General features: G+C 46.4%; 1 protein-coding gene across 1 annotated transcript in view; it reads left to right on the top strand.

The window, feature by feature from the left end:
• The window catches only part of CREB5 (cAMP responsive element binding protein 5), a 380,468-nt gene that overhangs the window by 124,599 nt on the left and 230,933 nt on the right, over nucleotides 1–24,936 (top strand). The gene's annotated exons all lie outside the window — the stretch shown is intronic.

The raw sequence follows: 24,936 nt of genomic DNA, 5'->3' as shown, positions 1-24,936 counted from the left end.
GTGTGTGTGGGAGGGGCATGCTAATTGAATGGAATGTGCTATAAATCTTCTGTTATTGCTTTTTTTTCATGCAACATTTTTGAAGATCTATTCTTGTTGCATGCTTCTTCATTGCTTCCAACTGCTATGTAGCATTTGCTAGTATGAATTCACCCATTTTATTTATCCATCACCACAATCAATTTTAGCACATTTTCATCACCTCTGAAAGAAACCTCATGCCCATTAGCCGTCACTCACCACCCTCTGTCCCCCCGGTCCCAGGCATCCATAATCTACTTTCTGTCTCTAGGGATTTGTCTATTCCGAACATGGCATGTAAATGGAATCATATCATATATGGTCTTTTGTGACTGCTTTCATTTAGCATAACATTTTGAAGCCTTATCTATTTTGTAGCATGTATCAATACTTTTTATGGCCAAATAATATTTCATTGTACAGATAGATCACATTCTGTTTGTCTGTTCATCAGTCGATGGACGTTTGGGTTGTTTCCACCTGTGAGCTATTATGAATGCTGGTATGGACTCTGGGTACCCGTTTTCACATGGGTACATGTATTTCATATCTCTTAGGAATGTCTCTAGGAGCAGAATTGCTGGGTCCTATGGTGACTCTACATTTGACCTTTTGAAGAACTGCCAGACTGTCTTCCAAAGCGGCTGCACCATTTTACAGCCCTAACAGTCTGAGGGGTTCGATGTGGGTCTGTTCTTGCGAGGACTGACGGCCCCGGACCGAGGGGGGGCCCAGACCTGGTTATTTAGGGAGTGGGGGGAAGAGGGGTTGTGCCTGGAGCTCGCCTCTGTGGGCTGCGATCTGGTTCTGGCGATGATTTTCATTTAGGGTCACCCCATCCCATCTTAATAAGCTTAGTTTTAGGGTTATTTTACAAGCAATTCTCTGATCAACTTTTTTTTTTCACTGAAAATCACTAAGCTGTGCAGGTTGGGAATCAGAAAACCCAAAGTCAAGCCCTGATCCTGCCACCCATTCTGTGACGTTGAGTAAATTGTATCAGTCTTGGTTTCCTCCTTTGTAAATGATGTGCACGCATGTGGGGCCATTCTTGGTGTGGACAGAGCTGGGGATGGCAGGTTGGGCCCCAAAGCTGGAGGTTGAGAGGCCCAAAGAGTTGAGAATTATTTATTCAAACGTGAATTTACAGTATGAATAGACATTATGAATAGGTGGTAGACATATCTGTAAGTTGATTTCTAACTTTAAACTATTTAGTCATGTGGGATGCAGACCTCCATTTGTGCACCCCACACGGGGAAAGGGGCTAGATCATGGCCGTGATCCTGGCACTGACCTGTCTGAGGACATAGGGACATATGTCTATGTAGAGTTAGTCTCCCTGGGTTGATCCAGGTTAATTTCCAGAATGACCACAGAAACGTACGCTGTGATAACATGTGGGTTCAGATCCCGGTGTCCCATGCCAGCATCATCTCTGGTAATTTTCCACCTGTCCACTTTCTGCTGTTCTCATTTTAATGTGCATTTCTCCAGTTACTAGTAAGTTTAAACGTCCCTCCATGTATGTTTTGGACATTTGAATTTTCTGTTTTAAAAATTCCTATTCATATTTTGTAGTTTGCTATCTCTTTCTTGTTAATTCTCAGAATGTGTGTGTATGTATGTGTGTGTGTGTATACACACACACACACACACACACACACACATATATATATATATATATATATATATGTGGGTTAATTTCCAGAATGACCACAGTGTCATTATGTAGAAAAACATTATAAATATATATAAAAACATTATATATATACACACACACACACAGTGTGTATATAGAAAAAACAAGAAAAAAATCAACAACTTCTAAATTGTGATGGAGCCAGAAAAAACAGTAACTTCCTAAAAAGGTCAGCATTACCTCAAAAAATCTACACCCACTTGTATATATATCAGAGAGACACGTGGCAAATAATCTCCAACATTGCTGTCCACTGACCTGCCTCTTACGTTCCATGGATTCAGAATGTGTCTCACTAGTTTGTTACTCTTCAGTGGAGATCATATCTTTCTTCCTTTTTAGAAATAAGTTTGAGATCATATGGTATTTGTCTTTCACTGCCTGGCTTGATCTCACCTTTAACAGGAACCTAAACAACAAAACAAAGAAACAAGCAAAATGTAACCAAAGACACTGAAATAGAGGACAGGCTGACAGTGACCACAGGGGAGAGAAGAGGGAATTTCAGGGGACAATGGGAAGGGTTCATGGGAACAAACTTAAAGGACACAAGGACAAAAGCTAGGGGGAGGGTGGTAATGGGAGGGAAGTGGGGAGGGTTGGGAGGGTGGGCTGGATTGGGAGTAAAAGGGAGAAAACTATACTTGAACAATGATTAAAATAAAATTAAAAAAAACTGAAACAAAACAAAACAAAACAAACAAACAAACAAAAAAGAAATAGGTTTGAGAAGGGGTTTTCCCGAAACTCGTGTGTGTGGAGAAGCTCTCCCCTGGCGGCTCCCGCTTTATTCCTGCTCTTAGGAAACAGGGTTTGCAAGAGGCAGCCAAGATACTGTTGGATATGGCTGGCGTTGCTTTGCTTGAATCTGCTGGAAGGTGTGAAGGCCGAGGAAGCCGCGTGTGGCGGCCGCATCACAACGGCCGGGGCTGGAGGAAGAGTTCAGGCAGAGCCTTCTCAGTGTTCTCAGCGTGAGTTCTTCTGATACCTCCGACTTCTACGTTTGGCCAACACGACTCCTTCAGCCTTCCTTTTGGAACAGTGTCCATTTGAAGTGTTTCTCTCATCCACTTTATCTCTGTAGGCCAAGAGGCCACATCTTGCTTGAGATTGTAGTGCTTGATCTCTTAATAGTGAGTACGGCAGCGAGAAGCTCGCCTTCCCCCAAAGCCCGTGTGCTCTTCACCCCATCTTTATTTCAGCTTTCTTATTATAAAGCTCCCCGACTGAGCCACTCAGCAATCACCTTTTTATCCTCTTGTATTAGTCAGCATTCTCCAGAGCAACAGAACCAACAGGAGATAATTATCTATCTATCTGTCTATCTATCTATCTATCTATCTATCCATCCATCCAGGCTAGAAACTCAGGCAGGGTTTTTTTTTGTTGCAGTCTTTAGGTGGTAGAATTGTTTCTTTGAGAAACTTCAGTCTTTGTTGTTAAGGCCTTCAACTGATTGGATAAGGTTCCCCGTGGACTCAAATGTTAATCACATCATTCCCCTGGCTGGCGTAGCTCAGTGGATTGAGCGCGGGCTGCGAACCAAAGTGTCGCAGGTTCGATTCCCAGTCAGGGCACATGCCTGGGTTGCAGGCCACGGTCCCCAGCAACCGCACATTGATGTTTCTCTCTCTCTTTCTCCCTCCCTCCCCTCTCTAAAATAAATAAATAAATAAATAAATAAAATCTTTTTAAAAAACCCCAAAACAAAACACCTTCACAGCAATACCAAGACTGGTGTTTGTTTGATTAAAGAACTGGGCACCATTGTCTAGCCAAGCTGACACATAAAATTAGCCATCAAACTTCTGGACTCTTGGACCATTCACTTGGCCTGTAATCACGTCATACCGACGACACCTCCGGCATTGCCTGCCTTCGATGTTTAACTTTGTAAGTGTATAAGGTTCACCTTTGTAACTTTTTGAAGGAAAGGATCATCTCTTAAGCTTCTTATAGGTTCCCTGCAGCACCTCATGGGATACTATACGTGCTGTGCTTAAGACGTTATTGTCCAGAAACAAATGCACAGAGGCGGTCTTTTGAAAATAGCATCGAAGTTAATAGTTAAAGAATTGAACTTTGATATTTTGTGTCATATCCTTTTTACTCCCCAGTCACAAACCAAAAGACTTCAGCAAATTCTCCGGGCAATTGTTTTTTAATTGAAACCTTAGGAGGGTCAATTTTTTGGCTATCAAGCATTTCAATGCTCTTTCCAGAAATCAACGCAAGTTTAAACTCTGAAACCAGCCTATGAATCCAATGCTGTTCTCTTGGTCTTTTTCACACTTGGAAAACCTGGCTATGAGTGGGACGTTCTGTATCTTGAAGGTTCCTTTTGATTCATGCAACATCACGAAGGACTTTTCTAGCCCTTTCTAGCTTCCTACTCCATACCCTTGACACTTTATGCAGGATGCCACAATATATTTTGGGATGATGAATCCCAGGTTCAGCAAAACGCAATGGGCCCGAACTCAGTGGTTTCCCTGGCCTTCGGTGAAGTATCTCCTAAGACGTGTCAGACTGTCTCAGGCTTACGTAATAGGAGGGCTGTTGTCAGTGATAAGCGACATTCCTGGTACCACCCTGAAAGCAAAGACTAATTATAGTAAGATAATCAAGCGCTGCGGCATTGGGGGCGCCAGATGGAGGCAGAGTTAAACCTATAGACGTTTTGTGTATCGGGGACTTTCCAAACTTCAGAGCATAGGCGTCCCTGTGATTGGAGCCAGCTCATCAGGTGGGGCCCAGAACACCTGCGTCTCTGTCGCGCTTCGGGAAACCCAGCAGATGCCTCTTCCAACCGCACGGCCTGCTGAGGGCTAGTGAGCCCAGATGACGCTTTTTCCTAATTGCTCATTTGATAAGTATTACCACACAGTATTTTCTCTACCGGTTTTCCCAAGGCCGGAGGCTCCCAAACTTCCTCAGACCCAGCCACTCTCGTGTGTCAGTGATTTATTCCTGGCTTGCCTTGGCCAAAAGAAACACATATCATTCTGCTTATGAAGTAGTTAGACCCAAACAATTTAGAAAGTATACAAACATCTCAGTAGCTATTTGACGTAAATAATACGCTGTTATTGAAAGGGAAGAAGGGAAGAAGGGACTTCCATTTAATTCTTAAATAACCGTAGTACGTACTCATGGGATGTGTGTGCCTGTTGGGTCCTCTACAGCTCCCCAGACTCTGCAGTCAGATTGGACGCCGCCACCCTTGGGTTCTGTCCCGCGTTTCTTTGTGCATGGCATTCCCTTTTCATCACGGCAACCACCAAACAGTCCAGCTTTGCAAAGATGTGATACAGCCCGAAGGAATGCAGTATGATCTAATGTTGAAACACGGACAACCTCGAGTTTGTGCCGTGTCCAGCTGATGTCCGGTGTGGCTGCGTTTTCCTCGAACTTTGAAAGATCTGGAGGCAGCCCCGGGAGCCCCGTGCGGCACCCCGGGGCACCTCAGCACACAGGGGTGCCAACCCTAGGGGAATGGCAACTCTAGACGTTAAACATGAACTATTAGGTCAAACAGTGAAATCTGTCAAATCTGGGATAAGTGGGCATTTCGGATTTGTATTTAAGATCGCAATTTCTCTTGAAGGGGTCACATTCTGGAACTGAGCATCTATATGTCTGGCTGTTCTTCACTTCCGTGGGACACTGTAGGACGATGAGCCCAAGAGCATCTCCCCCTCGTTTTATTCTCTGCTTTCTGAAAGACGCACAACCTGCTATTCGGCGTCTTGATTCCTTGTCACACTCACACCAGCCAACGCAGCCCAGTGAACTCCGCTGTTTATTTCACTGGAGGCCTGTTGTTTTTTGCACCGTTAACTTCCTGCTTTGTTTTTGTTATTAGTTGTTATTATGTACCTTGAGCATGAGAAACCTAGTGCAGAACCCTCATGTGGGGACAGAGAAAAGGCTGCTTTCTCATGGACATTACACACTGCAACACTTGTCATTTGGGACGGCTTGCTTCAAACCCCTGGCCGTTCCCGAGGCAGCCGATGTCATGTGCACTAAGACCCCGGAGCCCGTCAGCCACTTGGCTGGTTTCACGGGCCTGGTCTCCAGCCCTCGCAGTGGGTGCTAATGCCTTGGCCTTTGACTGCTTTTCTGAAGAAGTCTCATGACATCACCAAGCTCCAGGCTCGATGACATTTTAGCCTTACTTTATGTCTCCCTTTACTCTAATAAAGGGTTTTCTCCTGCTGCTTCTTGCTGTTTGTTGCTGCTAGTATTGTTTCTACGCCTCCTCCTTCTCCTCCTTCCTCATCTCCCTCTTCCGCCTTCCCCTTCTCTACCACTTCCTCTCCTGTCCACTTGTTTTTCTTAAAACGTGTCCACTATTTCCCTTGAAATATTCCAGCCCTGGAGAGCTAAATGCCGGGCCCACTGGTTGAGTGGCTACAACACCTGGAGGTAAATGTGTCTGTCTCCCAGGTCCCTGGATTCAGAACGTTTTCCAAAGGACAGGGAGATTGGGAATAGGGCCACTGCCCGGGTGTGGAGGTGGCTTCATCAAAGTCGGAATCGAAACAGCCTGCAAAATGCTCTACAACTTAATAAATGGCTCTATCAGATGCTGACCCTGCTTACCTCCATCCCTACTGCCTGCCTCCCCTAACTCCTTCCCCCCAGCACCACCCCCTTCCGGCTCCCTCATTGGGCTTCTACTGCTTTAACGGCTCCACTCGAACTCAGCCCTCCAGCTCTGCACTCCAGCCTGTGCCCCACTCCTGTCGCTGTCCCCGGTCAGGTGGACGCTGCCATAACCCCGGTGTGATAGCCGTAACCCACGCTAGTGAAGCCATGAGGTAATTTTCCCCGAAGCTCTAAATATAATTTAACAAGTTAAACACTGTAACGCCGAGGTGAATGCACTATTAAGGGACTGTAAATTGCTTACATAGCATCAATAAACACAGGGCCCTAAAGCGAGGGCCTGTTAAGACTTTATAATCTAAAGCAGCATTTGGAGGATCACCCCGCGGCCATAGCTTCCCGTCAGATAAAAACAAAGCGGCTGAAGCCTTCAGCGGATGCCAAGTGTACATAAGAACACAGCGAGCTTTAGGGGGTAATTACTTTTTGAGTGCTTGATGTGGATTTGCTAAGAAACACATCTGTTACCAAATTTGCCTATGATTAATTTGATCCTTCCATTTCCACAGAAATGGGAGAAGTTGGTTATGAGAGCCAGGCCCATTGGTCCACGGCCCCCACAGAGCCGCGTTGTATCATTTTCTTGGGGGAAGGACAGAACTTGCAGAATAATTTTCTCTCACACATTAGATTAGACCCTGGAGGGTTGTGTGCGCAGAAAAAGATTTTGTGTAATTTCACTTCGGTGTCCTTGCGAGGGTGCAGGGTTTTAAGAGTTAACGGCGTCTTTTGGAAGCGGAATAATTTGTGTTTCAGGTTTTGTGAGCTCCATAGCTTCTCTCCCCTTGTATTCTCTCCCCCTGATATCCACCCAAACCTGGTCAAATCCTTTTACAAAACACACTTCTTCTGCAATCCCTTTCCAGGTTCGCATCCTCAGCCAACTGGTGACTAACCCTTTTTGTGTTTTAACTATTATCCAGAGTATTTGGTCTAAAGCATTTGCATTTTAGTTCTGGAAAGCTCTTAGCATTTTACAAATGTTACCTCATTAATCACCACAGCCATCGGACTGACAGTGTTTGCCTTATATTGAAATGGTGGAAAAAAGAAAACTCCGCGTGGCTCGGAGACCTCACCCAGGATGCTTGGTGAGTGGGGTGCGGGGCGGGGGGGGACTTGCCATCTCAGTGTCACTGCTCCGTCCTGCAGACCTCACACCCTGTCACCGCCAAACACACAGAAAACCCTCTGCATAGGGTGTGCGGGTCCTCAGGGTCTCGGGGTCTCCTTGAGATTTCCGAGTATTTTGTTCTTTACTTCTAACTAGCTAGTAGCTGCGTTACATTGTAAGCTTGAACAAAAGCTCCTGGGTAGGATTAAAGGGTTCCTTTCCTTTAGCTACAATCAGGGCCACCCCTAGCTTAAGAGGACTTTCCACCTTGTGCCTCTGGGCTCTCGTACAAGATCCCGATCCCTTGATGACAGACAGGAACTGAGAGAGAAAGGTGCCTCGCCGGGGACCAGAACAGCAGGCCAAGCGCCCTCCGTTCCTACACTACGGCTGCAGGCGGCGGCTGGGCTCTCAGCTGGCAGCCTGGAGTCTGTGCCTCTCTGCCTTCGCAGCCCCATCTCTCAGGGAGCACAGCAGCTTGCCTTGGACCTTCGTCCGTCTGCGCCTCAGGTTCCTGCTACCTGGGTCCATCGCAGAGAGAGAGGTACTAGGAAGGTTATCGTAGGTGGGCAGTGAGCCAGGCTTATTTCATCGGGGCCTCCCAGTCCACTCGGGGTGGCCTTCGTCCCGGGGCTGGGTTGGAATTCGTCGTGGTGAAGTAGGAGCCAGACAAGGCCCAGGAGATGCATCTGACACACGGGTTACTGAGCCTGCTTCCAGCGGCCCAGGCGCCTCTGCCGGAGACGTGTCCGCTGCTGCCCTTCAGCCTAGCTCGCTGTTCAAACAGGGTGGGGCAAAGGGGGTGCACGGTGGTTCATGGGGAAAATAACGCAATAGTTAGTAGGTAGCAATGCCGGAGTAAACCGTGTTTCACGCACTCACAACTGTGAGCGTCCCCTTGCCCACCCTGTCTGCATCTCACAGGGTGGCACGATGCGCTTCTCTCTCCCATCCCTTCGTGCCCGCGGGGGACGCTCCAAGCGGGCTACTCCTGTCACGATGATGAACGATAAAACCCCCCAAATCGTCTAAACAAGAACAACTCCATCTTACTTCTGAGTGGCTTTAATTTCCAAATGGTACAGCACGGCCGGGTCCCCCCCGCCCCCCCTTCTCACCCACCCCTAATTTATTTCTTAAAACACAATCCAAATGTACCACGGGAGATGCGCCCTCACTCTCTTTCCTTTCACGTAATGCATTTTTGTGTAAACACGTTGTTTATGAAAGAACCTTTTACGGATGCTTTGTGTTGCCTTTGCTCGAGAAAATACATTTTAAAGGAATTCTCCCCGGCCTGGCATGTAATGTTTCATTAGCCAACATAACCTTGTTTATTTGCTTTTTAAAATTTTATTTGGGAAAGGAAATCAATTTGCACCCCTGACATGCTGCCAGGTTCCTGTTTATAAGCGCACAATAGGCGGCTTGGAGGGGGCAAGAACCCGTCGTTTGTGATTTCAGCATGGAGTGTGACACCGTCTGCGTGTGACACCATAGAGGCAGCAGTGTTTTCCTGTCCCCGCAGCCGCGCTCTGCCGTGCAAGCCTTTTATCGGCGCATTATCCAAGCGTGCACGGGATAAAGGGCCCTAATTGTGCTGGGCACTTAGAGTGTGAGGAAGAATGGTCAGAACAAAAGCAGCTCTTTGCTGCATTAAAAAAAAAAAAAAAAACCTTAAGCAACTGGCTGGGACTCGGCCTGATGCTGTGCCGTGCTCTGGGGAGGACTGCAGTGTCCCTGAGATGTGATGGAGGGTGTCCTCTGGTCCTCCCCTGTCTGAGAGTCTGATCAGCCGGTGGGGGGTTGGCGGGGCCTCCCAGTGACCGTCTCTGATGAAGGCCAGTGTGTCCATCGTCGGAGAGTCCCTCTTCCTTCCCTCCACACCCCCGCGGTGATGCTGAGGAGGCAGGTTATCCTTTGGACTTGGCCATGACTCTTTCGAGTGCCTGTCTCATCCTAGCTTTTCTCACCCCCAGGAAGAAGTAATTACCTTACTGGGCCAACCGCTTCAGGTCCCACCCGAGATATCGTCACTCTGACCACTTCGTAGATATAAAATTCTCTGAATCCTCCACAGCAGAAGGATCACTGAATCAGGAGTCAGGAGATCTCGAGGCTAGGCCTTTCCCCGCCCCCACAGGGTCGTGAACCCCTGGTCTGGCCACACCCCTCCTCGGTCCTGCATTGTCTTCCCTGTAGAGTCAGGGAGCTGGATCCAAGGCTCGCCATGGGATCTTTGAGATCTTAAATTCTGGGAGCATGTACGTCTCAGTTTCATGATCATCTTTTCCTTAAACTTGGAATTTCTTCCTTGACTTCACAGCCTGCATGTAACTGGGTCTCTTGTGTTGCGTTTATGCAACTGAAGTCCTTTCTCTGTTCCCGGTGAGGTGGATAACTTAATTTCTCCTTTTCACTCCCCCAGTTTCCCTTTTCGGTAACCATTTCAACTTCCAGGGATCTGCTTTTTTCTTTGTTCCTTTGCATGCCCCTAACGTACCGCCAAAACGGAACCATTAAATCCTGAACATGAGAGGCAGTGTCACTCCGATGCTAACATCTCTCTCTCCGGTGACAGGCACTGGGCCTGGAGGCAGGTCAGAGCCCCTTTCCACCCCACCCCTGTGCCATGCACAGGGTCCACCTCTGACGGAAGTCCCAAAGGGCTTTTCCAGTTTTTTTTTTAATTGACTGTTTGGCTGAGCATGCCACAAGCTCTAGTTATGTTCAGCAGGTGAGCCTAGAATATCCACATGCAGGAACCAAGGAGAGAATCTGACTCTTGGGGGGGAAACTTGAATACAAGGCAAACCTTTCATTATTCATCTGCTCGTCATTAGAGGGCAGGATCATGTCACAGAAATTAGGATAAAAGACCATAAGCTCTTAACCTTCCTCCTTCCTCCACTGGCTGATCATCACCACCCCCCAGGCCCCCGACCCCCTCGGCCTGCACTTGAATTTTGTTCATCCAGGCAAAGCGGGGGGAAGCACGCCCACGTTGTCTTAGAGTAAGTAGTGGTGTACATGTGCGTGTGTGTGCATGTGTAGGAAGTTTCCACAAATGTGCTAGAAAGGTAGGTTTCCTGGATTCCCTCTACACAAAGAAAAAACTAGGTCTCAAATAGGTCTTTTTCCTCTGTTGCCATTGGGGCAGCGCTACAAGGCCTTTGAGAAGAGCTTCTGATGGTTTTAATCCCAGTGAAAGAGGAGGGGAGGGACGAGGGAAAGAGGTGCGTTCGAACCTTGTCAGCACTTCAGACACTGGCACCCAAACCTCCATCAATGTGGGGGTGTGAGAGGGTGTTTGGATACGGGCGCCATCCAGGACTAGGCATTTGCGAGGGTCCTGAGGCTTTGGGGGGTGGTCTCTTCCGATGCCAGCAGGTGAGAGGCTACATTTTGTGCCCCAGCATTGTCACCGTTTTGTTCAGAAGGGAATAGAGGGCTAGTTAGCTCCCCAGAGGAATCAGTATTATGTGTAAATGCCCAACTAAGTCATAGGCCAAGATGCTTACAGGGTGAAGTTCATACACGAAATTCAAATTATTGTACTTTGTTTCATCTTTTGCCTTGAACATGCCTTTTTATCAATGGTTATAAACCTCTAAAATGGCTTTTCAGAATGAGATTCTTCTTGACTTTTAAAGGCAGATTGTGTTTCTACATTTATTTATAAGGGTTTGGAAACTCTTTCATAAAGTGACTAGTAAGCTAATAGGTATGGAAAGACATTTTTTATACATAGACCTATAATTGGGTTTCCTTAAAAGTAATTGGACGTCATTCAGATATTAAAAATTTTGCTCTATATCTATAGAGCAAAAACTCAACAAACACACACATATCATCAGCTTCAGGACATGGGCATCTACGCAAGGGGAAAGATGCCCAAGGGTTCGCTTACTAAAAGCTCCAGTGACATGGGCGTGGTGCTTATGTGGGTCCCTGGCTCTCCCAAGACCTCAACTAGGAGTGTTTTTTAGTTTTAGAAATATTATTTCTTAGTCTATTAAATAATTAGTAAGTTTTCTCCACCTGGAGTTTGTCAGTAGCGATGTGGCACCATAGGATTGAAAGGAACTCAAGACAGAACATGATGGAATGTTCATGTTGCCACAGACCGGGGTCTATAGATGTGGTGTCCTAACAGAAGAGTGGGGAGGTTGCTGGGGAGGAGCATCTGAATAAAAATCTTTCATTGGCCTTGGTGTTTCTACTTAGCAAGCCAACCCATAAATCCTGATCGCCGAGGTTGAAAATGCGGCCTCCAAATCTACTCACTGTCCCCATGCTCAAAGACTCTGGCAGAAAGGAGCATTGAGCTCAGCCCTGTGATAGCTTTAGGGTCCACAGATACCAGGGGCCAAATTCTTTCTTCTGTGGCTGCCTCACCTAAAGCCATTCTTGTTCCAAGCCCGGTTGTTGCACCAGGCGGAATGTGGGCGAATGGGAAGCTGTGTCCTTGAACTGAGACCTTCCTTGTTTACAATGCGTGTCGCTGGGTTCAGAGGAGCCGGGCTTGTCCGGGCTCATCTCTCCAGGGTGGAGCTGGCTGTCTGGGGCACACTGCGGGACAGGCGTGTCTTAGCTCTGCCCTATATTGTCTTTAGCAGCCCTATTGTAATTTATTAAACCCATGGGTAAAAGCAAAGCAGAATCAGTTAGTGACAGCCCTGCCCTTAGACGGTATAAATGAGAGGAATGGAAATAAAGATACAGATAACACTTTTTGAACTCATAGTAAGTGAGTGGAATTAAAAATGTGTCACTGGGTCCAGAACTGGGGTTTCAGATCTTTTGAGTCCCTTGGATCTCTCTCTCTACCTGCCTGTGCATACACACATGTTATATGTGTATGCCACATACCATTTTGTGGTGTGTGTCTGTGTGTGTGGAGGATATCTGGAGAGGTGTAGTAAAATATTAGTTTTTTCTGCATGTAAGGATGATGGCAATTTAGTTCCGTTCCATCTATTTTTTTCCTCAAATAAATTAACCCTGCTGAACAATTATGTTAGAATGATAACACTTGTAGAATAAAATACTTGCAGTTTAATCAGAACGTAGTTGTACCGCATTTGCTCTGATCATCTGTCCAGGCCCGCCCTCCCCCGTGCACCCCCCTCCCCGCCCCCACCCCTGTGAGGCTGACCTGCACACACCGCATTACTGAGCCCCTTTCATCTGTGTGCTCCCACTGGATTTAGGCCCGTGGTCACAGGGGCACCAGCCCTGGGTCCAGAGAGGGAGGACAGAAAGCCTGAGTGTCTGCTCCCCCAGCTCTGTCTACTAGCTGCCTCCTTTGCCCAGGGGTCACAGTCCCTGCCGGGTGCCCTCTCCACACTCTCTCTCCCCTCCCCTGGTCCTGCTATCCCCTCCCTCACCCCTGACTCCCCTTTGCTCTCATTCCTGCAAGCTGAGGGTTGCTAACAGCTCCCTGCTGAAACCGGCCCCAGGGTACGTGCTGCACGAGGCTTCCCTGCACTCTGCCCACACCTTTGCAAATAGTTCCTTTATTAATCACTCCTCAAATTACCCGTTTTGAGTGTGCCATCTGTTTCCTACTGGGACCCCGAGTGATGCAGCAGTCAAACTCTCTAATTGAAATTGGACATTCATCTGCCGTAGGTCTGCTCAGACTAGCTAAGGCGTCTATTCCTGTTTGGCTAGAGCCCTGAAACACACATGTCTGATGCAACAGTGGAGTGAAATGAGATTTTAGACATTAAGGAGTGCAAAAGCTTCAAAAGATGAGCAAGCATATAGGAAAATGAATTCATACGTTTTTAAGAAGTATTTTAAAAACATGATGCCTAATGGGGAAAAATAATAAAAAGCGCTCTTTAGTGGTGAAAACAAGCAAGCAAACAAAAAAACCACAGAGCCATTAGACTTTTTTGTATCTTTTTCTTTTCTCAAATTCTTAGTGTAAGAGTAGGGGTCAGAAATGGTCTGGTGCTTTTGGATTGGAACATGTGAGGGGGGGGTGGAGGTTGTGAACGGGAAAGGGTGGATTAAGTGAGGGGCAGGGGGACTCACGGAGGCAGAGCTGCCATTCCAAACAGAGTGGCAAGGCCTCAGATGGAGGCCTCCTTGGGAGGTGATACTAGAGCAAACATTTGGAAGAGGCGAGGGAGGGAGCTGTGAGGATGATGGGTAGAAGCCTTCCAGCCTGCAGGAGCAGCGAGTGCCAAGGTTAGCTAGCAGCACCTCAAGGAGGTCAGCCCGAGTCTGGAGCCAAGTGCATCAGGTAAGGAGCAGTAGGAAATGAGGTCACGGAAATGACAGGTGATATCATGTAGGTGCGGGAGGTACCCTGTGGGCACTGAAAACATAGAAACCCCCAATTGCGCTTTTCTGGACCCCTAAGGATGCAGAAAACCCAAGTGACTGCTAAGAAAAATTTTAAAAATTTTGCTCTTAATATTCAAACAAGATTTCCAGAAGCTTCTCTGGAAACTGCCCTGTTTGTGGCCGGTGTCCCTGCCCTACATGAAAAGTGCTGTTTGGTTTGCTATGGTCAAGTGAAAACTGTTCCCTCCTTATACTAGGATTTCATCAAATAAGACAGACAGACTCTCTTCGATCTGCTCTGTTGCATTACAGAATCTGGTTTCTGCCCTGAGACTGAACACATGCGGGGAGCTAGGACTCGGTGTGCGTGGAAGCGATGGCCACTCGAGGGTACTTGTCCTCCAATAAACAGCCACTTCCCAGGATAGAAACGTGCTGCCTAGTTCACATCGATCACTAGAACAACACAGCAGTAACTCACGCCTGCGAGGTGCCGAACAATTTACAAAGGAGGGCCATTCACGGGGAGCCACCTGACGGGTTCCACCAGGAGCGCGGTGACGCGCCGGCTCGCTCATTCTCCATTGTTCGAGAGGAGGAAGTCTCTCGTGTAGCACATTTGCCCTCTCCCTGAAGATCACATTTCTATTTTATGTTCAGGGCCTAATGTTGCCAAATATTCAGGAATGCAGGTGCCTACCCAAGGCTCCAGGCAGGGGAGTTTTCAAGCAAATGCATCTTTGCGGCCAGCCCTGCCCGCCGGTTCTTTTGGCCAGGAGGGAAGGGCCGAGGGAGGGAGGGAGGGAGGGCTGGGGAGAGGGAGAGGCAAAGGAAAGTCTCTTCTCAGACCTGCAGTATATCATTAGCAGCTTTTAAGAGAGTGCTATGTTTATATTTCTGGTCATTAAGTAAGTATTTGATTCTCTTTGAAATGCTGGAGAAATAGACCCTCAGCACCGCTGTGGTAGTTTTATACGTACTCTGATTTTAAGTAACTTGACGTCTTCTGGTAAGGAAGGGAGAGGAATTTGTTTAGTAACCCTAGAATGGGCCATTTGCCTCTCGCGCGGCTACACCGGCTCTCAGTGCGACTTCTCGGCGTTTCATTGTGTGCTCAGCCTCCCGTTCGCGATATGAAAGACTGTTTTCTTCGCTGGGCAGCACAGACGTGTGGTTGTGCTAATGCCACGGGTGCCATCCACTGCCCTTCCCCACACTGGCCTCGGGACCCCAGTTCCTCGCTCGTTTTCAATCATTTTGCTTCAGCTTTCCCTGTCTTGTTTTCCAGTTACTTAGGAAGTCTCACCCTTCCTCACTTCCACCAGTGGCTCTGGTCTGAGTAGGCCAAACGCATGGCAATGTGAGGCGCTATATGCCAGCCTGTGTGTGTTGATGTGACTTACAAAGACTTAAATCAACAAATGCTGTCTCTTTGTATCTCAGGGCTTAACATGTCCGTGTGCCCAACTTAGGCAAGAAGAAATTGTGGATTGATTGTTCTTTAGTCCCATATCATCACCTCAGAAATCCTCATTCATTTATTTAGTCTGTCGATGGGCATCCAGTCCCGCGCCCGGTGCTGAGCTACACAGGAGTGATGGGGGACAAGACGGGCACTGTCTCTCCCTGCCTGGCGGCATGTGTAATGGGACGGATGGGAAGTAATGCCAACAACTTCCCACTGGGACACATACTGTAAAGGAAAGGGTTGGGGATGCTGAGGTAGAAAATAACACGGGGGACATCTTAAGTTCGGGAGGTGACGTTGAGAAGATGAGTCTGACGTGAAGAGAGGAAGGCAGTCTGCCTGAGAGTGAGGAGGTGTCAGAGAGATGGCAGGGTTGGAGGGTAATACGTTATGTTGTCAGAGTTCTTTTCCAGCCATTGCTGGGCCTTAACTCCGTGTGTCAAAGGAAGCAAGAATGTACTTTCCCGTTTTGTACTTGAGCGAACACCACCCACCAACCAGCAAATCTATTGCCTGGAGGATAGGATTCAGCTAGGCAGAAGGGAAGAGAGGACATTCCAGGCCTAGGGAAGTGGACCTGCAAAAGTGTGAAGGTGAGGATTTGAACTCGTGAGTCGTGTAGTGAGTCGAAAAGGGTGGCTGGAGTGGAGGGTTTGGACGGTGGACAGGGGTAAAGGATGGGACTGAATCCTAGACCCTTCAGGCAGAGCTGTGAGTGGACTATAGTACATAAAGGGGGACTCTGGGAGGTTTTGGAGTTGAGGAGTGCCATTAGGCTAAGTGCTGATTTATAGCAATTAATTAGGCAGTGGGGTCTGGAGTGGTTCGGGAGGGACCAGAAAGCCTGCAATCCTGGAGAGCCGTAGGAAGCTGTTGTGTGATGGGGAAAGGAGGCGATAAAGCTCTGGAGCCCGTGGGGTAGCGAAGAAAAGACAGATGTGGGAATCATTATGAAGGCAGAATCAACAGACTGAAGACATTAAATAAGATCATGTGCCTCGTGGTGGAGCTCGGACGGAAACCCGGAGCTGCTGACTAGCCCTTTGCCCCGCAGACCATGGCCTAGTCAGCTCTGGGTGATGCGTCTCTCTCTTCCTGCTTCTATTGCTGTATGTGTGTGTGAAGATATTTTTCAGATTCATTTGGTTTTCATCCCCATCTCCCCCTGAATTTCCATATTCCGTCCGAGCTGCAGGACTTACAGGAGAGCACTCATTTTCCTCTTCCACCGCACTAGTTACACTTTCTTTACATTCACCCTGCGGACATCTGTGTGACGGACATTGTACTAGGCCTTGAGGACAATGGCATGAAGTCAGACTCTGTCCCTATCTATAGTCAAAGTGTTCACAGCCAGAAGGGGAAAATTGATCTTAAAAATAGGTAAACATGCCGACGTGTTACAGGAGCTTTGAGAGAAGTGTGTATGAGATAGGATGGAGGACAAAGGAGTGGTTAATTAATTCTACCTAATGGAGAAGTCGTATTAGCCTTGGTAGTAATCATGATAATAGCAATGATAATTATAATAATGACCACTAACATTTATTGGACATTTAATGTGCTCGCCATTGCACTGAACTCTGCGTTTATATTGCTTAAGTAATCATTATAAAAATCTTACATGTTAGGGTTGTCACTATTTAAAAAATAAAAAACTCTAGCAAAGAGAAGCTATAAGCTTGTTCAGGTTCACACATTATTCAGTTAACTGAAGGTTCACTGAATAGTTGGATTTATTGCGTAGCTACGAAGTGCACATCGTGAAGATACTGGCTATTCCCTGATGAACGTGGGTTTTCCGTGCTCCAAGTTTGTTGGAGTCATCACTCGTGGAAACAAGCCAAGCTCTCTGATGAGGGGCGGACAAAGGGTTGTGGGAGCACAGAGCAGGGAACAACTGTGGGGACCAGAAGGAGTTGAAGGAGGCTCCCCAGAGGAGGAAACCTCAGAGCAGGACCTTGATAGACTGCAAAGAAGACATAAGACGTGCAAAGGCAAAAAGAGGCATGAAACGGTGGGGAACAGTCTACAAGCACCAAGGTCTCTGTGTGAGCAGTAACGGGGGCGGTGACAGGGAGCATGGGTTGCCAGGAAGCGCTGTGGGAAAGGTGGGCTGGGACCAGACTGTGGACAGTGGAGGTCAATGTGGAGGCATATATAGGAGGTTATGGGTGGCCAGCAAAAGTCTTTAAGTAGATTGGCTTCGTGAAGGAATGTGCATTATTTTGAAAGAAGAGTCTTTTTTTCTCATTAATTGTTTTGTTTTTATTTTTAATTAAATCTAATGGGGTGGCATCTGTTAATAAGATTGTATAGGTTTCAAGTGAACAATTCTGATACATCATCTGTGTAGTACATTGTGTGTTCACCACCCAAAGTCAGATCTCCTTCCATCACCGTCTATTTGACCCTCTTTATCATTTACCTCCACCCTCCCCTTTCCCTTTGTAACCACCATACTCTTGTCTGTGTCTATGAGTTTCTGTTTATTTGTTTGTCTTATTCATTCATTTGTTGCTTTTAGTTTTATATCTCACATATGAGTGAAATCATATGGTTCTTGATTCTGGAGAAGTGAGGAACCTTACCAGTGAGCACTGCGTGTGATATCATTTTCAGTAGCATTAGACTAGTCTCTAGCCTTCAGGATACCTGTGGAAGCATCAGCCACAGAAATGTGCCCAACTCCAATTCAAGTCACCTGAATGGAGTAACACCATTTCCTTCCTTTTCACTCAGATGATTATATGTAGGAGAAGCAGCCAGGACAATAAAGGGACAGACAAGAGCAGTTGAAACATGGGCAGTCCAAGGCGCTGAGAATCTGAACAGGAAGGGGCAGGATGTTTGAGAGACACCCGAAAATTGTTTCTCACAGTCAAGGGTGGCACCCGAGAAGACGTTTATTGTTTTGAGCATTTTACTGCAGTATTAAATGAATAGCTATAAAACGCTTACGGGGATGGTTCCGGGCTCCACGGCCTCAAACCCAGTATTAGAAAAGATGACAGAGGTCTGGGATTGGAGGAGAGCGTAACCGCTCTGTATCTGCAGACTCCAGTCTAGAGCCCCGCTGGTGTGGGGTTGGGGGCTGCTGCCTGGAAATGGGGGAGTAGGCCAAGGCCACTGAGACGCCCATCAGTGTGTGAGCTGCCTTTGTACTCATGCAGGAGAATTTGTCTTGAAAGTTGAACTTGATCCAAACGTCAGAAAAATGACCTCTCTCGGGTTTTCCCTGAGCTCTTGGAATGCCTGAGGAAGGTGGACTAACACCAAAGAGTCAGCACATGAGGGTTTCCTGTTGTCTGCTTGTTTCAGCAGTTTGATAAACAGGACTGTTCATCGCTGTTTGAAGTACAGCTTTCCCTCCCAATTCCTAGTCTGCCTTCGTTCATTATAGACCAGTCTAGAAATGCCCAAGTAGGCAACATGATCTTAAGACAAGAGTCACTAATCAATCACTTTGAAATGAATTCATGGTGTATTCTCAGGCTTTTGTAGGTGTGAGGATGGTGGCGATGACATTGATCCAGATTAGCGGTATGACAGATATATTGTAATTTTCAGGATCGTATGCCAGCATCAATGAATAACTTCTTTTAATGTTCATAGAAAGGATATCCGGTACAGACATTTCTTACCATGTTACTTTCTACTGGAAAATATTTTTACAGTGAGACTATAGAGGCAGCATGGCTTAGTAGGTAAGAGCCTGCACTCTGAAGCCACACTGCCCAGGTCTGAGCTCCTCTGCTCACTGGCTGTGTGACTTTGAGCAAGTCACTGAACCTCTCTGTTCCTCAGTTTGCACATCTTTAAAATAGGGATGATAATCATACCTACCTCCTAGACTGATATGAAGATTAAATTTTCTGCAATATGATAATGCTGTGTATGTGTTAAATATTACTAACAATATTGCTATTAATATCAGTCATGGGGGGTAGCCACCCAAAATGAACCAGTACTCTCTGAGCTTCACATTCTGAATTTTACTAAAAAAAAAGTCCACATTTGCTGCCAGGCACTTCGCTGGGACATCTGTTATCTCATGTGATGCTCACTGCACACCTGGCCGTCAGAAGGTTATCTCCACTTAATGACGGAGAGGCCATGGCTCAGAGAACCAGAAGGCTCATCAGAGCCTCAGATGATACGGAGGTCATGTGAACTCGATCCTGATCTCAGTACTCATGCTTGCTTTCTGTACCTTGGGCCCTCCTAGCATTTTCCAGGAGCAAGTAGCAAACTCTGACAAAGCAGAATTTCAATGTGCGTATCAAGGTTGGAGTTTTGATAGCAGCCTGTGTCCCGTTTTCCATCCCCTCCTGCAGAGGTTGCCCGAGATGGTTTCCTGTATTATATTGTCCATCTTGCATGGTGTGATTATGCCAAGGAGAATGCTCTGGAGAGACAGGCAGCCTGCCGGCCCCTGATCTGCCCACCCCACCTGCTGTGTCTGCTCTAATACCTCACTGGCCCCTCTATCATGGGGTGGCCTAGCCTTCATAGGATTCAAAGTACCCATTCTAGTACTGCTCCAGAAAAGAGGAGTTGAGACCCTCTGGAATCCCTTCTGGACCTCCAGAGAGCCTAGTATCTCCCAGAAGGTTAGAACAGAACCTTTGTTATGCTGTGAATGTCTCAGACATCTTTTGGATGCAGTTCATGGATGTTTACATCTGAGAAGTTCTGAAAGTCTTCCTAACTGCCTGGGCATCATTAAGATGCAGACAATTTCGAGATTGCACAACTCAACTTGTAAACGCGTGTTGGGATGACCCTGGGTCTTTATAGAGAAACCCATAAAGTCTCCACACTTTGGCAGTTGGAGAGACCATAGATTTTAAGATAACATTTTGGGCCCTTATGGGAACCCACATCACTTTTGCTGTATGTTCCAACCTTCACATTCATTTCTGGGCTACTTCTCTTCATCCTTCATTACCACACCCTGAAATTATAGTTATTTGTAAGAACACGGATGTATATTCATATGTATCAGGTTGTTTTTTTGCATATTGTATTCCAAGTCCATGCATGCAGAAAGACAATTACTATCTACCTCAAGCTCACTGAGTATGCAATCAAGACTCATTATTTCCCTGGTTCTCATCCCATTCACACCCTTTATGTCTCACAACAACAATGAATGGAGAGCAAGGGACATGAAGTGGGGACAATTCAAAGGACATGTGGAGAAATCTGAACCACAGAGGGAATGACTTGGTTGAAGATAGTCTGTAGAGCTTTTATCCTTGATATTGGAGAAATCCTACTCTTTGCTAGATCCATTTCTTGAATCCTGATCTCTTGGGTCTGGCAGAAAGCTGTAATTTCCAGAAGGATAATTTCTGCAAAAGCTTATGGTTATGGAGGAAAAAAAATCAATGTCTCTAGGCTCATGAATCAGTGTCTAAAAAGTCTGTTTGGATATGTGGTGTTTCATAAAGTGTAATATAGAAAGAGACTTATGGGGTGGGAGAGCTGGAAGAGATCACGGAGACCATGTGGGCCAACCCCGTTTTTATCAGGGAGGCTACGGAGCCCAGGGAAGTTGAATGACTTATCCAGGTTCCATGGCTGCAGGAGGGGTAGAGCGACAGGACTAGAAGAGACCTCCGAAGGCCTAAGCCAGCATATTTTCAACATTATCACATATTACTAATCATTCGGAAGGATTTGAGCCAGAGTATAAACCAGGTATCATAAATGAGAGAATCTTAGCAATGAAAGAGTGCCACCTCCCTTCTGGTACAAGACTCTTCTTGGTGACATCCTTGACAGGCTAGGCCACTAGTCTCTACTGGCTTAGCTTTGGTGCCAGAGGCTCAGTACTTTAAAGGCAGCTTGTTTTGTCTTTGGACATTGCTATATATTGGTACATTTATCCCCCCAAAAGTTCAAATTTATATTTTTAAAGTATCAATCTGGAAGCAGGGAGGGCAGCCAGAGGTGAACAGCATGGCATTAGTCATGGTGTGGAGTCTACTCTTTTTTTTTTCATCTTAAAATGAGGATGATGATGCCTACTTTGTAAGGTCATTGTAAGAAGTGCGGTTTTTAAAGCATCTATCATAGTGGCTGCTTCAAGATAGGAACTCACGTTGTAGTTATTACTGGCTTTTTTCATCATGATCCCATTTTTTGAAGTTATGGCTGCTGGAGCAACAGATAGTACATTTAATCATGCAAATATTTAAAGGCAGTTAGCATGACCTTCTAAGTCTTCTCTTCTTCAGACTAAATATTCCCCAGTTTTCCTAGCATTCCTCCTGTAATGCATTTCGGATGCCTTCATGGCTTTCATTCCCCCCTATTTGTCAATTTCCCCCTTAAAATGTGGTCGCCAAATGTGGTCAGCTCCCCGTGCTCTACAGGGGAATAATTACTTCCCTTGATCTAGACATCGCACTTCTCTTACGGCAACCTAGATTTACGTTAGCATTCTTGGAGGCCAGCTCACGCAGTTGGCCCAAGGAAAACCTGAGTCTACCATCCAGAACATTAGCTATGCCTCCCAACACGTGTCAACTGCAGAGTTGACAAGCATGAGTTTTACATCTTCATCCAAGCTGTTGATAAACATGTCGAACAAGAAGAGGCCAAAGGCTGAACTTCGAGGAACACCGCGATCCTTCCGGGCATGTCGACATCCCTCCGCTGGTTTGTGACATGGTTTCACCGGCTGCAAATCTCCACACCTATACCAGAGGAATACCTTGGACAGATAGAATCATTCTTTGTGTTTTTGAAATGGGAGATTTAATTTATCCAAAGGTAAAATGCCATGCTTTTATCAGCGAAGACAGGTTTTGTACCCGTAATTGGGAAAATGTGAACGCAGAAAATAATTTCATGTTTGAGTTCCTAGGTAATGCTTAAAGAAAAACAATCATCTCTTCTTAATATGAAATGATAACGCTTGCCTAATTGTTTATTTTCCCACAATGTTTTGAAACTACCCTCTGGATGTGGGGAAGGAGGCTGGAGAGTTGCAGATTTCACGTGGTGGAGAAAGGAGATCATGGAAGACTTGGAATATAACTTCCAGGAGCCTTTTCTGTCTCTGGTGGAGATCACAGAGACAAAGAGATGGAGTCGTGGGGGAGGGGGCTAGGGATTTCCCTAGGTAGTCTTTTTTGGTCTTTTTAATGATTCTCAAGGAAGATTCTCAAACTGTTCTTGGGGAGAAGACGTACTTCTTTCTAGCATTCAACATGCTTTACTCTGAGGAAATGAAACCAGTTTGTTTGCACTGCAGCACAAACCAGCTTTTCTTGGTTTTCGTGGTGGAGGTAAGGGATGGTTATTGCCCTCATTTGAGCCCAAGTGCTCAGACTTGAAGCTCACCTATTGGTATGTTACTCCGAAGGCTCATTTAGTATTTTGTCAAAAGTTTACTGTCTGTGTGCTGTGTTGGTGGCTTTCTTCTTAATTCTGATCTTCTTAGTCCTGAAAATAGGCTATTTCTGTAGCCTATAATCAAACAATGACCTTAACATCTCAAACTGTATTATTGTGCACGTACTTTGAGATTTTGAGGTAAATAGACAAGAAGTTAGCACTCTAAAAAATTACACAGGGCAGAAAAGGTAGGATTTCATCATTTTGCATGTTCTAGGAACGTTACTTTTTGTTTTATTCATTTACTCAATATTTATCGGACACCGACTATATGCCAGGCCCTGACCAAGGCAACAGAGACACAGTGGGGAGTAGAATGAGATTTAGCCCCTTTTCTCATTGTTCTTATGGTCTAGAGGAAGAAACAGATATTAGTGAAATAATCCGAAACAATTGTAAAGCTGTGAAACTTATGCAAGGAGAGGGGGGTGGTGCCCATCAGTGGAGAGGGCAGAGAAAGCTTCCTCCTGAGATGCTTCTCTGGTATGTGAAGTTGAGGGGGCAAGCACAGGCAATGGAAGGGAGCCCCTTCCGGGGCTTGGTGCTGAAATGGAGCTCGGGCAGTTTGAAGGCCGGACAATTCCAGGAGGGTGGGCTAAATCACAGGAAGCAAGCATGACAGTGGTGTGAGATGGGCTGGGAAGGTGGAACGGTCCCATATGGCCTTTGAAGGTCATACAAAGAGTGCTGTCAATGTCTTCTAAACCACGGGAAGCCATTTAAAAAGCTGGGGTTTGGGGAGGTAAGGGGAGTTGTAGAGACTTGATGCGTTTGCCCTTTGAGAAGATCACTGTGATTATACAACGGCAACGAGGGAGAAGGGAAGCGAGAGTGAGTGACGGGAGGCCAGCTAGGAGATCGCTGTCTGGTCCAGGGAAGGAGATGGTGCCGGTTGGGTGTAGGTCAGTGGAAGGATAAACGGAAAGCCAGAAAGAGACATAGGGTGCTTAAGGTGAGTTTGTAGTATTTGTGGACTGTGTGTGGGGTAACAGAAAAGAGATGTCAAAGGTTGTAGATTTTATAGTCTTGTTTGTGAATTTAAAGACTATTACTTAAAAAAATTAAATCATGCAGCTTTATTGATAACCTTTGGGAGCACCATACAACAGAAATAATTCTAAAAGAGAGGCAGGGGCCATTATAACAGAGTAGGTGACTGAGCAAGTATCACTGAGGATCCAAACAATGGAAAAAGATAATCCTTGCAATTGTTCACTTCATCAAGACCTCGCTAAGACCCAGGGTAGTAAATGAGCTAAGGTTCGCTTTCAAAGGAAATAACACAATTATTTTTATTTTTAGTATTTTTAGTTCAATTCTCTTTATCTCTAGATCCTATAATATGAGACCTGAGCCATGTCCCTGCACCGCCAGCCCCACATAAATCACCACTTCCTTTCATCTTACTTCAACCAACCACAATATTTTCCCACATCAGAAAAGCCTTCCAGTACATGAGAGGAGCTTTCGGACCTTGAGTGTGTGCATAAGGCTGCCCATGCCTCTGGGAACCCACGACGACACAGGCGGCTCACAGTCTGAGCCAGGTGCCCAGTTGCCATCTGGACTCCTGACAAACTGTGTGGTCAGGAGCTGGAAAGCAGAAACCTGGCAAAGGTGCAATGTGATGGACACAACCAGCCCGAGCACCGTGCGTGTTATCACCATCATTTAACACGTAGAGCCGGAAATCCTGCTCTTTACAGAAGAACTTCAAAGAACCACTTCTAGTTCTCCTGGGTAACATTTACTTTTCTCCTTGCCAACCCCAAAGCACATACAGATATATATTTTTTCCCTCCAGTGAATGTTACTAGTGACACCTCATTTCTTTCCTGCCATCCTCAACCCCAGGCCCAGCTGACCTCTGGAGTTTCTCTGCTCCCCTAGGCCGCCGCCCTCTGCCTGGGGGTTTGCAGGGGCCGCGAGCCTCCTCAGCTGCGCCCTGCCTTTCCTCTGTCTTTTCCAGCCCCTGGGTTTCTCACGTTTGCGCCCCGCCATGTCGATCAGCCCTCCTCAGCCTCAATGTGAATACTTCCTTTTCTGGAAAGAGTTGTCTTTTTAAGCCATATTTGTCTTGCATATTTTACCTTACTTTCGAATTTTAAAGAAAGCTTACCCCGAGTCATGAGAAATAAGTACTAGGTCCCTGAAGTGACTTAGGAGTCTCCTGTTTTCCCTTTACTAGGTTGTTTATGCAATACACTGTTTACTGAGTGCCTGCTGTGCTCCGGCGCCGTGAGATGG

The sequence above is a fragment of the Phyllostomus discolor genome, chromosome 10, assembly GCF_004126475.2.
Source record: "Phyllostomus discolor isolate MPI-MPIP mPhyDis1 chromosome 10, mPhyDis1.pri.v3, whole genome shotgun sequence".
In the NCBI taxonomy this organism is placed as follows: domain Eukaryota; kingdom Metazoa; phylum Chordata; class Mammalia; order Chiroptera; family Phyllostomidae; genus Phyllostomus; species Phyllostomus discolor.
This window is presented reverse-complemented; position numbering and strand designations above follow the sequence as displayed.